The 16,296-nt window shown below is 56.6% G+C and overlaps 2 pseudogenes; both read left to right on the top strand.

The window, feature by feature from the left end:
- The window catches only part of LOC137464098 (uncharacterized), a 1,364,046-nt pseudogene that overhangs the window by 1,251,269 nt on the left and 96,481 nt on the right, over window positions 1-16,296 (top strand).
- LOC137464074 (class II histocompatibility antigen, B-L beta chain-like) lies at window positions 1,177-3,601 on the top strand (annotated as a pseudogene).

The raw sequence follows: 16,296 nt of genomic DNA, 5'->3' as shown, positions 1-16,296 counted from the left end.
GAAAAGTCCCGAAGATCCTGCTGGAGGAGGGGCTGCAAACCCAGCCCAGGGAGCTGCAGGGAGGAAAGAGCTCCCCACCCTGAGCCAGGAAGGTGGCCGGAGATCCAGCCGGAGCTCGGAGCTGGTGGAGAAGGCTCATGGCAGGGAGAAGCCTCACAAGTGCTTGGAATGTGGGCAGGGCTTCAGCTGCAGCTCCACCCTGATGGAACACCAGAACACCCACACTGGGGAGAGGCCCTGTGAGTGTGGGGAGTGTGGGGAGAGCTTCAGTGGGACCTCTGACCTCACCGAGCACCACAGGATCCACACTGGGGAATGCCCCTAAGAGTGCTTGGAATGTCAGAAGAGCTTCAGGTGGAATTCAGGGATTGTCACTCACCAGCACTTCCACACCAGGGAGAGGCCCTGTGAGTGCCCCGAGTGCAGGAAGAGCTTCGTGCGCTGCTCCAGCTCCATCCCCCATGGGAGGATCCACGTTGGATGATCCCCAGTGAGCCCCGTTGGGCAGAGCCCTGGTGACCCTGCTCTGGGTGATCCCGGTTGGGTGTGGGGAAGGTGTTGGAGAGATTTCTTTCCCCTCTCCTTGTCCTGGTGTGATTTGGTTGGTAATAAATTCCCTCCCTGTGCCCGGGCCGGGTCTGTTGTGCCCGTGCCGGATTTGCTGAGGGATCTCTCCCGCTCCTTGTCCCCAGGCAGGAACCCTCGGTTCCATTTTCTGTCCCTGTGCGGCTGCGGGGGGCAGGGACAGAGCGGCTCTGGGGGGTGCCTGGCATGGGGCCAGCGTCACCCCTCGCCACGGGCACCCCTGAGACCCCGCGCAGCCGGGCACACATTTCTGGGCACAGCTGAGCTCCCAGCTGCGCAGCGCCCCAAGGCTCCCCGTGCCTGGAAAAGCCCCAGCCGGGGCTGCAGCGTCCCGGAACCGCTCAGCCAATCCAAACGCAGCCAAAACGCGCTGCAGCCAATGGGAGCGCGAGGAGTTGAGGAGTCATCGGTTGTGTGGCAGAGCCTCGGCAATCGGTGCCCAAAAGTGCTCGGAGCCAATGAGAGCGCGCGGCGCTGCTGAGCCCGCGCTGCTCCGGACTGGTGCTGCCAGCGCAGCGCGGCCGCTCTGGGGCTGGTGCTCCCTGGGCGGCGCTGGCCATGGGGCGAGTGGCGGCAGCTGGGGCCGTACTGGTGGCACTGGTGGTGCTGGGAGCCCCCCCGGCTGCGGGCGCGGAGCTCTCGGGAGAGCGGGGGGGGCGGGAGGCGGTGGGACAGGGGGGAGAATGGGGAAAAGGGGGCGGTGAGAGCCCGAAATTGCAGGGGCAGGAGGAGGAGGGGACCCCGAAAGGAAGAGCGGGAGGGGCTGAGGATTGGGGGCAGGAGAGGAAGGGTCGGGAGAGGGTGGGAAAGTGGGGAAAAGGGGAGGGTAGGACCCCAAAACTGAGCGGGAAGGAGGGCTGGGCTTTTGGGGAAATATGTTTAAAAGGTTGAAACTCTCTCTGGGGAGAGGCTGAAAGTCGGAGGGGAGAGGATGTGGAAGGGCAAATGGGGGAAGGGTGGAAAAGAGGAAGTGGCAGCTCGGGCAGGAGAGATCCATGGCGGCTCTGGGGCACAGGGGGTGCGGAGTGGGGATCCGGGATTGATCCCGGAGCTCTGGGGCTGCTGGGGGGGCACCCCCGGACCTGTGTCCTGCACACACAGGGGTGTTCCAGTACGTGGGAAAGTCCGAGTGTCACTTCATGAACGGCACGGAGAAGGTGAGGTACCTGAGCAGGTTCATCTACAATCGGGAGCAGTACGCGATGTTCGACTGCGACGTGGGGCACTTTTTGGGGTTCACCCCCTATGGGGAGACAGCAGCCAGGTATTGGAACAGCGACCCAGACGTTATGGAGCAAAAAAGGGCTGCGGCGGACTGGCTGTGCCGGTACAACCACGAGTATCTCAGCCCGTTCCTCACGGAGCGCCGAGGTGAGCGCGGGGCAGAGCGTGTCCCCTCGGGCTCTGCCCTGGCAATGACCCTGGAGCCCCTCAAATCCTCCCTGGGATCGGCCCAGAGCCCTCAGCCCTCCTTGTGCCCATCCCCGAGACCTTGTGTCCCTGCCACTGAGCCCCGTGGCTCTCCCAGTCCATCCCAGTCTCTCCCAGTGCCTCCCGGCTGTCCATCTCAGCCTAGCGTGGTGCTGCCGCCTCTCAGCCAATCAGAGCGCGTGTCTCTGATGACTCATCAGTTGCCAGGCAGACCCGCAGCGCCGAGTGCCCCGCACTGGACTCGGCCTCCCAGTGCCGCGCACTTCGTTCCCAGTTCCTCCCAGTGCCGCCCCAGTCCCTCCCAGTCCATTCCCAGTTCACTCCTAGACCTCCATCCTCCCTCCCAGTGCCCCCATCCCCTCCCATCTCTCTGAGTGCCACCCCAGTCCTTCCCAGTCTATTCCCAGTTCATTCCCAGACCTCCATCCTCCCTCCCAGTGCCCCCCATCCCCTCCCATCTCTCTGAGTGCCACCCCAATCCTTCCCAGTCCATTCCCAATCCCTCCCAAGGCCACCCCACCCCTCCCCTCTCTCTCCCAGTTCCCCCCAGCTGATCCCAGTCGGTTCCCGCTCTCTCCCAATGTCCCTCAGCGTGTCCATCTCGCTGGTGCCCTCGAGCTCCCAGCCCGGGGCTGCTCCGTGATGGATTTCTAGCCTGCCCACACCCAGCTGAGGTGGTTCCAGGGCCAGCAGGAGCTCTCTGTGGTGGCCACCGACATGGTCCCCAACAAGGACTGGACCTACCAGCTCCTGGTGCTGTTGGAAACACCCCCCTGGTGCGGGCTCACCTGCAGCTGGCAGGTGGAGCACGTCAGACTGGAGCACCACCTGAGCTGGCATTGGGGCACGGGGGAGGAATTGGGGGCGCTGGGAGAGCCACTGGGATGTGCTGGGAGCAACTGGGAGGGAGTTTGAGACAGCCTGGTTTCAGCTGGGAGAGGGGCTTGGAGGTGTGGAAGGGCTGAGAAGTGGTTTCAAGGATGCTGGGGAGGGTGGGATGGGGTTCTGGGGGCCCTGGTGGACACTGGGAGGGAGTTTGGAGGTGTTGGGTGTGACTGGGAAGGATTGGAGTGAGCCTGGAGGAGCTGGAAGGAGATTGGGGATGGAAAAGCAGAGGTTGGGATGAGGTTGGTTGTGCTGGGAAGAGACATGGAGGGGTCAGGGTGAGTCCTGGTGAGGCTGGGAAGGGACTGGGACAGGGTTTGTGGGTCCTGGGGCGGTGCGAGGCAACTGGAAGGGGGCTGTGGGATCCTGAGAAGGATGGCCAAGGCTTTGGTGGGTCCTGGGGAGGCCGGGAAGGGATCGGGGGGAGGTTTCAGGGGGTTCTGGGTGGGATGGGGGTGACTGGGAAGGTACTTGGAGGTGCTTGGGGTGTCTCTGAGAGGTTTTGGGGGGTCCTTACTCCTGCAGACCCCCCAGAGATGCCACTGGATGCCGCCCACAGCAAGATGCTGTCAGGGATCAGGGGCTCCGAGTTGGGCTTCATCTTCCTGGCGCTGGGGCTGTCTTCTAGGAGCGTGTGTGCTCCTTCCCTGGGGCCCCCAGCCCGGTGTCACCCCCTTTTCTCTGCCCACAGAGCTCCTGAGCCGCCGCCGGCCGCAGCCCCTCCCCGTGGTCTCGGGCCCGGCCGCGACCCCCCGCTTCATCCCCACGCTGATTTTGGGGGGGTCCTGTGTCCCCCCAACCCTGCTGTCACTCTGCCCCCGCCTGCCTGCTCCCAGTCTTCCCAGTAAAGCTTCCCAGTTAAACCCAGCCCAGGTTATGGGGGGCAGTGGGGAGGGACTTGGGGGGACCCCACGCGGGGGCCGGGACTGGGCAGGGAGGGTGGGGTCCAGGTGGGGAACACTGGGTGCTGCGGGTCTGCCCGGCAACTGGTGAGTCATCAGCCCCGCTCGCTCTGATTGGCTGACTCTTGTCCACCGCGTTCTCTCATTGGCTGAGGAGAGGCCCGGGACTGGAGAGAAGCAACGGCAGAGATCCCGCCCCGAGCACCGGCACGGGGACAACAGACCCAGCCTGGGCACACGGAGGGAATTTATTACCAACCAAACACAGCAGCACAAGGAGAAGGGAAAGAAATCCCTCCAACACCTTCCCCCCACCCAACGGGGATCACCCACAACAGGGCTTATCCACGATGCAGAGACGGGGACAGCTGAGTTTAGACCAGAAGCCAATTTCATTGAGGGTACCAGGTGTTTATACAGGGTTTTACTTGTGTGGTGCACAGATAGGGCTCGATGTTTGCTAACAATTTTCCATTAGTTACACATTCTTCATGACATCACGGCACCTGGGAACATTATCTTATCACAAACTCTCACAACAGGTTGCTTGGTCACTTCTTGCCCAGGGAGACTTAAACTGTGTCTGTGTCTCCCACAGTTGCTGCTCAGTCAGGCCTCAGATATCAGCCCCTTTATTAGCTCCATAGTTTTCCTCTCTGTTTTATTCCCCATTCGGGGGCACCAGGGCTCTGCCCAACGGGGGTCACTGGGGATCATCCAGCCCGGATCCTCCCATGGGGGATGGAGCTGGAGCAGCGCACAAAGCTCTGCCCTCACTCGGGGCACTCACAGGGTGAGTGGTGCCTCCGTTGGTGTTTGGTCAGGTATGAGCTCCTGGAGAAGCTCTTCCCACACTCCCCACACTCGTAGGGCCTCTCCCCACTGTGGATGCGCTGGTGCACGGTGAGGTGGGAGTTGCGGTTGAAGCCCTTCCCGCAGTCGGGGCAGCGGAAGGGCCTCTCCTCTGTGTGAATCCGCTCATGTTTTAGGAGAGTGGAGCTGGTCTTAAACCTCTTCCCACACTGGGGACACTCGTAGGGCCTCTCCCCACTGTGGATGCGCTGGTGTCTTCTCAGGGAAGAGCTCCACCCAAAGCTCTTCCCACATTCCAAGCACTCATAGGGCCGTTCCCCATTGTGGATCACCTGGTGCTGGCTCAGGCCAGAGCTGTCACTGAAGCTTTTCCCACAATTCCCACACTCATAGGGCCGTTCCCCAGTGTGGATTCTCTGGTGCTGGAGCAGGTTGGAGCTGAGGCTGAATCCCAGCCCACATTCCAAGCAGGTGTAGGGCCTTTCCCCAGTGTGGATCACCTGGTGCCGGATCAGGCCAGAGCTATGCCTGAAACCCTTCCCACACTCCCCACACTTGTAGGGCCGTTCCCCAGTGTGAATCCTCTGGTGCTGGATCAGGTTGGAGCTCTGGCTGAATCCCTTCCCACACTCCCCACACTCGTAGGGCCGTTCCCCAGTGTGGATCCTCTGGTGCTGGATTAGGTGGGAGGTCCGACTGAAGCACTGCCCACATTCCAAGCACTTGTGAGGCTTCTCCACCAGCTTTGGGCTCCGGCTGGATCTCTGTCCGCCCTCTTGGCTCAGGGGGGCTCTTTCCTCCCCGCAGCTCCCTGGGCTGGGTTTGCAGCCCCTCCTCCTGCAGGATCTTCGGGGCTTTTCCTCCTCCTCCATCCAGCCACACCCTGGAATGAAAAATCCTGGTTTGGGGAAAAAACAAAAGGAGAGCACCTTGGACTGGAGGTTACTCCCTGCCCTACTTCATCTCAGGAAGTCATTGGGAATCTTGTGTCTGTGAGAACCTCCAAAAAACCAAGATTCACCCCAGATATCCTGCAAACTTCAAGACACGGATCAAAAACACCCCAAACCTCATAATTCAGCAAAAATCAAAACCTTCTCCAAAAGATAAAGATTCAGCTGCCACATAAAACCAAAGCACCAACATTTAGCCCAAGCAAGCTCAGAAACACCAAGATTCACCCTGTGAAAATCCTGGATCCCCCTCCGCAGTCACCTGCTGCATGTGGGGGGAGCAGCGCTCCTGGGGCTGGGGGGAGGCTGCAGACACAGGGAGGGGTGGAACCTTGTGCTGCTTCCTGTTTCTGCTCCTCCTCCTGTGACTCTGCTCTTCCTCACACTCCTCTTCCTCCTGATATTCCTCCTTCTCCTGCACAATCCCACCTTCTCCTGCCACATCCATCCTTTGACCATTTTGTTCCTCAACCCTGCTTCTCCTTCCCTTCTCCTCCTGCCCCCAGGCCCAGCACCCACTGCCGGCTCCCTCTTCCCCCCAGACCCACAGCATCCCAGCACAGGGGCAGGGATGGAGCTGGGGCAGGTCGGGCTGGGGCAGCGCTGGGCTCTCGGCCGCTTCCGCCCGCACTCGGTCCCCACTGCAGCCGCTCCCGCCAGGACAGCGCGGGGGGGCCCGGCCTTGGCGCTGCCCCACTCCCACCTCCCCAAATTCCCCTCGCGGGAGCGATGGGGCCGAGGGGGGGGCGCAGGTGGGGTCCAGGTGGGGAACGCTGGGAGCTGCGAGTCTGCCTGGCAACTGGTGAGTCATCAGCGCCCTGCGCTCTGATTGGCTGAGCTCTGCCTGAGGGCTGGGGCTGCAGCAAAGAGGGGACACCCTGCTCCAGGGGGGATGTCCCGAAAACGGGGGACCCCCATGAAAGGAACAAGAGGAAAGTGTCTTTACAAACAGATGCTGTGAATCTGCTCCGAGATACGGCCAGGCACCTGTGCATAAGGAAGTGACAGGAGAACCATCGATTTCAGGAAATGTTATCAATTGATGACACAGACTGCTGCTCAGCCGAGGTCCTGCTCAATTCATGAACTTCCCGAAGAACAACAAAGACTTAACAGAGCCAGGAATATCGTTTGTTATATAAAAGCAGGGAGCAAATTACAGGGGCATGTAGTAGGTGGATTGGGAAGTCTGCACCTCTCAAGTACTTCAGCCAGTGGGGAAAGGGAGAGGGAGATGTGGCCAGGAGAACTGGGATGAAAAGGAGGCTGTGTCCTCCAACAACTGCAGAGATCCCATGGGGAATGTCCCATGGCCTCTCCCATTTCTAGGAATGAAATTACTTTTACAGGACTCCTCTGTCTGCTTTGTGGACAGAAACCTCTGCTGATGTCAATTTTTCCGCACACCCTGGGCCTCATCCGGAATTCCTTCCACCATCTGGGGCGGTGGGCAGGGAGTGCAGCTGGAGGTGTCTCACCCACTTTGGGTGATCGGCTCCCTTGGCTGGCGGCGGCACCGGGGATCGATTGGGGACCCGGGAGTGACCAGGAGACAGACGAGGGACACATCATGGGGGTCTGTGAAGAGTCAGCAGGGAGAGAGCACTGAAAATCTCAGCAGTGAGTGCACTGGGATCTTCGGGGAGTGAACATGGCAGGGCACCCAGGGAGGGGAGAAAAGGGAAAGCCAGGCAGGGGTCCTGGCCAAAGAGATGATGATCCCAAAATGTCTCTGAAGGGTCCCTCGGGAGAATGTTGAGGTAGTTTGCACATTCCCCCAGAGGTAATTAAGGACATGGACACCCAGAGGAGCAATAAGGGAAGTGGAGAAGGGATTTGGACAACAGGGGATGGATGGTGTTGGTGTGCTGGGAAGGGATCGGGTGAAGGGCAGTGTGCAGCAATATGGTGAAGGCAAGAAGCAGCAGGAGGAATCTATGTGGTGAGAAAAAGGATGATGCAGAAGAGGAGGAAGAGAAAAATACAGAGAACGGGGATGTTTTTCAGCACTGTTCTATGCTCAGAATTTGCCAGCTGATCCAGATCCTTTCCATCCCGGGTTTCCCGGAGAGGAAAAGAAGGAGGTCAGGATGTCAGGGGGTTTCTCTGTGGTGGGCAGCGGCAGCACCGGGCGCAGAGGTGCGGGACCGGGAGCATGGGCTGGGGGCCTGTGGGGAGCTGCGGGGCCGGGCCGGGGCTGTGGGGCAGCCGGGGCTCAGCGCCGGGCGCTGCCTGACCCCACCAGCCCCGGGCAGGGCCGGCAGTGGCCCCCGGCCCCCAGGAGCCTGCGGGACGCCCCGGCCGCTGCCCGGCCCCGTGGAGCTGCCGGCCCTGCCCGCCGGGGGGGCCGCCTTTGGACACTGCGGCAGGACAGGGACCGGCTCTGGGATACGGGCTGGGGAGGGGACCCTGAGCACAAGAAGGAAAACAAAGATACATCTGGGAAATTCAGATTGTACATGGAAGGATCAGGATTTTCTATTAAGCATTTGCTTTGGGTCGCTGGAGAAAGGAAAGACTTTGCACAAAGCTCAGCAGCTCTCAGAGGATGAGCACCCACAGGCAGTGAGCGCGGCTGCAGGAGCGGCAGAAGAAGGCCCTGGAGCACTTGGGCACAAAGGCACAGCAGCTGAATGCAAGAAGGGATGAGCAAAAGGCCAAGCTGAAGGCAAAGGCCATGGCACAGCTCCTACAGCCCCTCTGGGATCAACCCCACGGCCCAAGGGGGCCCCAGCACCCAGGGGACGGGTTCGGCCACAAGCACCTGGCAGAGGCATTGCCCTCCTGGGCAGGGGAGAGCCCACCCAAACCGCCCCTGGGAAGGAGTCAGGGCTCCAGCTGCAGGGCACAGGGACACTGGAAGCAGAGACAGCAGCACCCTCAGGAGGAGCAAGCCCACCCCTGGATGGACATGGATTGTCAGGGCTGTCACAGCTCCCATCCCACTGGGGACCCACCACACTGGAGCCCTGGAGAACATTCAGGCTGGGTCTGCATCGAGAGGAGGCCTCTCCTGATGGATACAGGGGCCTCTCCATCCATTCTGAATCTTAGACCTAACTTGGGAATATTGTAAAGGAATGTTTTAATTATTAGGGAATAAATGGGAAAGCTGAGCTGGTATGATTTGTCCAATCACTATTAAGAGCTGTGGGGGATAGGTTTGAAATAAATTAATTTCTTTTTCTTCCTAGTAATATTGATGCCTCAGCTGTGGCTCTTCCAGTCTCAGTAAAGAAACTGGAATTGTAGGTGAATGTTAAACAGGGCCATGCCAAAGGAATTCTTGGGCCAAAATGTTGAACCCAGTGGCCAGAGTGGCCTCATTGTCTGCAGAATTGTGCAGACACAGCTTTAAGGGGAACCCAGGCCCAAAACCTGATGACAACAGGATCTCCAGCTGTTCCAGTCTGCCATCAAGTTAAAGCTTTGATAACCAAAAGAGCCTCTAAATGGATGAGCAGTGCTCAGTTATTACAGTATGAAACTTGTTCAGTGGCACAGGAGGATTTAGAACTGAGGGCAGGGGAAGGGTTTAACCCAGCCTCCTGTTTGAACAGCCCACAGAGGGGCTGGGAAGAAACCCAGGACTGCATTCAAGTGACAGAGCTCCAGACACAGCCTGGGAGAGCTTGATGAGACATTCCCTGGCCTGAGGGAGAAAATGTGTTCCTGGATGGCTCTTCAAGGGCAGCAGAAGGGAAAAGAGCTACAAGACACGCTGTTATTAAGGAAGGGAATCAGACAAAGCCCAGGTTACCGCCCCATGGTCAGCTCAACCGGCACAGCTGTGTGTGCTTGTAAGAGCCTGGCACTGAAATGCCCTGAGCAGGAAGGCTTCAATATCTTCTGCTGACACCACGCCACCGAACAGGGGGGCAAAAGCAATTCTGATTGCTCAGCAACCACTAGATCACTTATTCAGGGATTTCTAAAAGAAATAATTCCAAGAAAAGGGATTGTGGAAGCAAAAGACTCAGACAGCAGAACTCATTTTACAGGAAAGATCCTCCAGGGGGTTATGGCAGCTTTAGGAATACAATGGGACCTCCATAACTCCTGCACCCCCAGAGCTCAGGCTGGGTACAAAGAATGAATGGGGAAAGAAAGAAACACCTTTGGAAGCTGGGGATAGAAACCAAGATGCCATGAGTACGGCTTTTGCCATTGGCTTTGGCAAGAGCAAGGGCCAGACCCAGGGCAGATATTCAATTCTCTCCCTTGCAATTGATCTTGGGAATTCCTTACCCTGTTAATTCTCCACCCAGTGCAGGGTGGGGATAAGGGATGGACATTTAAAGCAGTCTGTGGCCAGAGTCCTGTCTCTTGTGAAATCTCTCCCACAGGAAGCTGGGCTGGCACAGAGCCTGCCTTGGCACTTTGCTGTTCCCAACATCCAAGCAGGACATCGGGCCCTGCCTAAGGAGGCCAAAGCAGCACCACTGGTGGCCAAGTGGCGTGGCCCATGCCAAGTGTCCCTGAGGCCAGAAACAGCCGCCAGCACAGCTGAGCACGGGGGGACCCCTCAGCCTGGGCTCCAGGGCTCTGAAGCCCCGGAGATTTGCACTTCCCGCCTGCAGCAGGAGCATGGGAGGCCCCCACGGAGCCTGCACTGAAGGCAGCGCAGCAGCAGCCAGGGCTCCACAGCGGGGCAAGCCCCTGGGCCTGCCCACACATCCTCTGCTCAAATCCTCTGCCTGGGCACCCTCCTTGGGCATCTCCAGCCACCGGGGCCAATCCTTGCTGCCACTGCTGCAGCTTCAGTGCTTTCTGGGCCTGCACTGCCACAGCTGCTGGCGAAGACAACGGCACAATTCCACTCTGGGTCTCAGCCACACTCACACACTGCGCTGCCTGGGATTGCACTGATGGAAAATACACCAGGTCATAGACTTGAACATTTCTAACATTTTATTTCTCTACTCAGCCTTGGTTTGCCTTGGCCTCGGGGAAAGAAATGGTAAAGGTTTTTTTAAGGGATGTTCCACCACTCAGTGGAGATGAGTTTAACATCTCAACACACTGGGAATGGCCCAAAAGATTCCCACAAAGACAACGCCCAGCAGCAAACAGCAACCAACACCTACTCCAGACACTGCCCCCGGCAGAGCTGGAGACACCTGCTCTGGAAAAGGCTGAGAAGGAAATCCAGCAGTTCCGACCTGATGAACAGCAGAAGCCAAGAAATCCGGGTCCAACAGGAACCCAAATACTAAAAACTGCACAACTTGAAACGACAGAACATTAAACCAATGGATTTAGATTGGTTCAGACTGTATCAAGTTTGGGAACGATCCAGTTAAACCCACGTGCCATGGAACGATTTTCTCTGCACACCCGGGCTATGTGGGGATGGAATGATTTCTGTAGCACATCCTGGCCAGAATCAAGGAATGCCTTGACTCCTACACTAAACATATTGGTGGAGTTTTCCTTTCTCCTGCACTTTCAGTGCAAAGTTTATAGCAGTGGAGTATTTTTTGTAATAATCCTACTTCTATATTGCCGGTTAGGTTTGGGCCAGGGATGTGAGAATGAGTTTTTACTCCGAGGAGAAGTAGAAAAAACTCAATTGCCCTGGGATTTTTTGTGTATGTCTGTGTGAGAGATACCAAAATTTTGGTCTGGGTTTTGCAACGTTCACCTTTAGGCTGCATTTTGCAAAACGAGAAGAGATTTAAAGGTGACCCTTTCACTCATAAACAGTAAATAGACGATTTGAAGGAAAAAATAAAAAAAGCAGCAGGTTGTGGGGGGGGGGGCACATGTGAGACTGCTGGAGGCTGCTCTGGAAGAGAAGCTGCATTCCAGGCAGCCAGCAGAGGAGCTTTAGAAATGCAAATTAACACTGCTGGGGCAAAGTGGGGACAATGGACCTGGCTCTTCTTGCCTGGGGCAGGAATTGGGCTGATTCCCTCTGCCCCTCACCCCAAGCTCTGCCTGCCTGCACAGATGGAATCTGCACAGCTGAAGGCAGAGCCCATGGTGAGGATCTCTGACTCTGCAACAGAAATGGGTGAAGCTGCAAAGGGAAACAGCAAATGGAGAATGCTGTGAAAACTTCACTAAAATAAGGGGGGATCATCCCTGTGCCCACTCCAACATGTGCTGGCACTGTCTATTCCAGAGAGAGTTTCTTATTATAAACAGAATGTATGCATAACCATGAGGTATGTATGAATATGCAACAGTGAATGGATCTTAAGAGTTATTCCTTTGTTCGCAAAACATGTTGTCCTAGCTTAAGTGCCCGAGAGCATCCAGATGTCCGTAATTCTTTGTTTTTTATTCTCTTGTAATTGTCCTAACTCTAAATTTTTATTACTCTAATTGTATTACTATTTTTATAACCACTTTATTTTTACCAAACTTTTAGAAATTGTAAAAACAAGTGTGGAAAATGGATGTCTTATGATTGGCTTTTCGCAAATATTAAATTGAATACTATATGTATCATGTTATATTGATTAGAAGTGCTGTATTAACATTTTAATAGTATGGTATATGTAGTTTTGTAGTTAAAATATAGCCTATGTATGTGGGGTTTTTTTTACTAGCTCAAGCAAGAGATGAGATAATGAAGAAACTCTTCACACAGAGATGACAATGAAGGGGGCCCATAAAGAATTACGGCCTCCTTATCAGAAAAGACAAACATTCTTCCACCTTCTCTCCGTCTTTATGGAAACACCAGGATTAAAGGGAAGAAGTTGACAAAAACCAGAAAATTTCTTAATTTGCAAGGAATTTATGCATCATGTATGAGATGTATGAATATGCAACAGGCTACTGCTTTTAAAGGTTATTCCTTTGTTCACAAGGCATGCTTATTGGGCTTAAGTGCCCGAGAGCATCCGGACGTCCGTAATTCTTTGCTTTTTATTGTCCTGTAATTACACGAACTCTAAATTTTTATTACTCTAATTGTATTACTATTTTTATAACCATTTCATTATCATTAAACTTTTAAAAGTTGTAAAAACAAGTGACTGGCGTTTTTCCCGCTGCAGCACTTGGAGGGGGGCTGTGCCCCAGGGGATGGACTCCGGTCGGAGAAGTTCCTGGAGAAGTCTCCGGTGGGAGAGACCGCAGGCTGCAGCAGGGGAACGACTCCTGTCCCTGGGCAGAGGGAGAAGCCACGGGGGATGAACTGAGCACGGCCCCATTCCCTGTCTCCTGCACTGCCGGGGGAGGAGGTGCAGCTGGAAGGAGGGAGGCGTGGGGAAAGCTGCATTCAAGGCTCTTCATTGACTTCTCATTGTCCTGCTCGGAGCTTTTGGAGTTTTGTGCCAGAAATCTCTCCCCTCCCCCACTCCCCCACAGGGCTTTGGGGCGGTTTTCCCTTTTTGGGGGAAATCAAAGCGATGCGCTGATGCTCCGAATTAGGGGGCAGGAGAAGTGGGGCTGCTGGGCTTCCCGCAGAGCCGGAGCCAGCGAAGGCGAAGGCGCAGGGCCGGGAAAGCCGTGTCGGGAGGTGCGGAGCAGTTTGTTGGTGCTGCAGATCGATGCCGGCCCGGGCCCGGGCCCGTTCCAGGGCTGTTCCTCATCTCCGGCTTTGCCCTCCCACAGCCCGGGGGGCCCTGAGAGCGCGGGGCGAGGCTGTGCCGTGTGCAGAGCCCGCCCCTCGCTGCCATTGGCCGCTGCTGCCGTCAGTCGCGGTTCTGGCGCGCTGATTGGTGAGAGCGGGGCGAAGCACGGCCCCGCTGGCGGCCTGAGGGCGGCCCTGGCTCGGCAGCGGCGCCATTGGCGGAGCGTCTGTGCGGGCCCGGGAGCGGCGGCAGCGGCCGGAGCGCGGGGAGGCGGCATTGGCGGAGCTCGGAGGCGGCCCCGGCGCAGGTGGGAGCCGCGCCGGGTTCTGCGGGGGCTCGGGGCTCGCTGCGGGCGGAGGGGGCGGCAGGGGGCTCCGGCGGCTTGGCGGTGCCGTGTCCGGCCCGTGCCGGCCCTGGGCTGAGGGCGCTGCGGGAGCGGCTGCCCGCGGTCTCCTTCCCGCCGCTGCCTGGGCAGGTGCCGCTGCCGGAGCAGCGCTGGCTCGTCCCGGTTGCTGTGGCTGGGACAGAGGTGGCTGCCCCTTGGCCGGGCCCGTGCGGGGAAATTCCCGTCGCCGGAGGTTTCTGTGGCCAGAGGAGACCGAGGAGTCCTGTCAAAGTGACTCGATTGCTGAGCAGAGGGAGAGGCCGTGGGGCATTTGCCATGCGCTCTCTGCCCTTGTTGTAGCACGCTGCCTCCTTTGGATGCTCATTTTCCCGGCCACATCTCCCTCTGCCTTTGCCCACTGGCTGAGGGACTTGGAAGGTTCAGACTTCCCGATCCGCCAGGGCACAGGGATGATCCCCCCTTATTTTAGTGAGGTTTTCACAACATTCTCCATTTGCTGTTTCCCTTTGCAGCTTCACCCATTTCTGTTGCAGAGTCAGAGATCCTCACCATGGGCTCTGCCTTCAGCTGTGCAGATTCCATCTGTGCAGGCAGGCAGAGCTTGGGGTGAGGGGCAGCGGGAATCAGCCCAATTCCTGCCCCAGGCAAGAAGAGGCAGGTCCATTGTCCCCACTTTGCCCCAGCAGTGTTAATTTGCATTTCTAAAGCTCCTCTGCTGGCTGCCTGGAATGCAGCTTCTCTTCCAGAGCAGCCTTCAGCAGTCTCACATGTGCTCCCCCCACAAACTGCTGCTTTATTTATTTTTTCCTTCAAATCATCTATTTAGTGTTTATGAGTGAAAGGGTCACCTTTAAATCTCTTCTCGTTTTGCAAAATGCAGCCTGAAGGTGAACGTTGCAAAACCCAGACCAAAATTTTGGTATCTCTCACACAGACATACACAAAATAATCCCAAGGCAATTAAGTTTTTTCTACTTCTCCTCGGAGTAAAAACTCATTCTCTCATCCCTGACCAAAACCTAACCGGCAATATAGAAGTAGGATTATTACAAAAAATACTCTTCTGTTATAAACTTTGCTCTGAAAGTGCAGAAGAAAGGAAAACTCCACCAATATGTTTAGTGTAGGAGTCAAGGCATTCCTTGATTCTGGCCAAGATCTGCAACAGAAATCATTCCATCCCCACATAGCCCGGGTGTGCAGAGAAAATCGTTCCATGACACGTGGGTTTAACTGGATTGTTCCCAAACTTGATACAGTCTCAACCAATCTAAATCCATTGGTTTAATGTTCTGTAGTTTCAAGTTGTGCAGTTTTTAGTATTTGGGTTCCTATTGGACCCGGATTTCTTGGCTTCTGCTGTTCATCAGGTCGGAACTGCTGGATTTCCTTCTCAGCCTTTTCCAGAGCAGGTGTCTCCAGCTCTGCCGGGGGCAGTGTCTGGAGTAGGTGTTGGTTGCTGTTTGCTGCTGGGCGTTATCTTTGTGGGAATCTTTTGGGCCATTCCCAGTGTGTTGAGATGTTAAACTCATCTCCACTGAGTGGTGGAACATCCCTTAAAAAAACCTTTACCATTTCTTTCCCCGAGGCCAAGGCAAACCAAGGCTGAGTGGAGAAATAAAATGTTAAAAATGTTAAAGTCTGTGACCTGGTGTATTTTCCATCAGTGCAATCCCAGGCAGCGCAGTGTGTGAGTGTGGCTGAGACCCAGAGTGGAATTGTGCCGTTGTCTTCGCCAGCAGCTGTGGCAGTGCAGGCCCAGAAAGCACTGAAGCTGCAGCAGTGGCAGCAAGGATTGGCCCCGGTGGCTGGAGATGCCAAAGGAGGGTGCCCAGGCAGAGGATTTGAGCAGAGGATGTGTGGGCAGGCCCAGGGGCTTGCCCCGCTGTGGAGCCCTGGCTGCTGCTGCGCTGCCTTCAGTGCAGGCTCCGTGGGGGCCTCCCATGCTCCTGCTGCAGGCGGGAAGTGCAAATCTCCGGGGCTTCAGAGCCCTGGAGCCCAGGCTGAGGGGTGCCCCCGTGCTCAGCTGTGCTGGGGGCTGTTTCTGGCCTCAGGGACACTTGGCATGGGCCACGCCACTTGGCCACCAGTGGTGCTGCTTTGGCCTCCTTAGGCAGGGCCCGATGTCCTGCTTGGATGTTGGGAACAGCAAAGTGCCAAGGCAGGCTCTGTGCCAGCCCAGCTTCCTGTGGGAGAGATTTCACAAGAGACAGGACTCTGGCCACAGACTGCTTTAAATGTACATCCCTTATCCCCACCCTGCACTGGGTGGAGAATTGCCAGGGTAAGGAATTCCCAAGATCAATTGCAAGGGAGAGAATTGAATATCTGCCCTGGGTCTGGCTCTTCTTCTTGCCAAAGCCAACGGCAAAAGCCGTACCCATGGCATCTTGGTTTACAGCCCTGACTCCTTCCCAGGGGCTGTTTGGGTGGGCTCTCCCCTGCCCAGGAGGGCAATGCCTCTGCCAGGTGCTTGTGGCCGACCCCGTCCCCTGGGTGCTGGGGCCCCCTTGGGCCGTGGGGTTGATCCCAGAGGGGCTGTAGGAGCTGTGCCATGGCCTTTGCCTTCAGCTTGGCCTTTTGCTCATCTCTTCTTGCATTCAGCTGCTGTGCCTTTGTGCCCAAGTGCTCCAGGGCCTTCTTCTGCCACTCCTGCAGCCGCGCTCACTGCCTGTGGGTGCTCATCCTCTGAGAGCTGCTGAGCTTTGTGCAAAATCTTTCCTTTCTCCAGCGACCCAAAGCAAATGCTTAATAGAAAACCCTGATCCTTCCATGTACAATCTGCATTTCCCAGATGTGTCTTTGTTTTCCTCCTTGTGCTCAGGGTCCTCTCCCCAACCCGTATCCCAGAG

This window comes from Anomalospiza imberbis, chromosome 36 (genome assembly GCF_031753505.1).
Source record: "Anomalospiza imberbis isolate Cuckoo-Finch-1a 21T00152 chromosome 36, ASM3175350v1, whole genome shotgun sequence".
NCBI classification, from domain to species: Eukaryota; Metazoa; Chordata; class Aves; order Passeriformes; family Viduidae; genus Anomalospiza; species Anomalospiza imberbis.
This window is presented reverse-complemented; position numbering and strand designations above follow the sequence as displayed.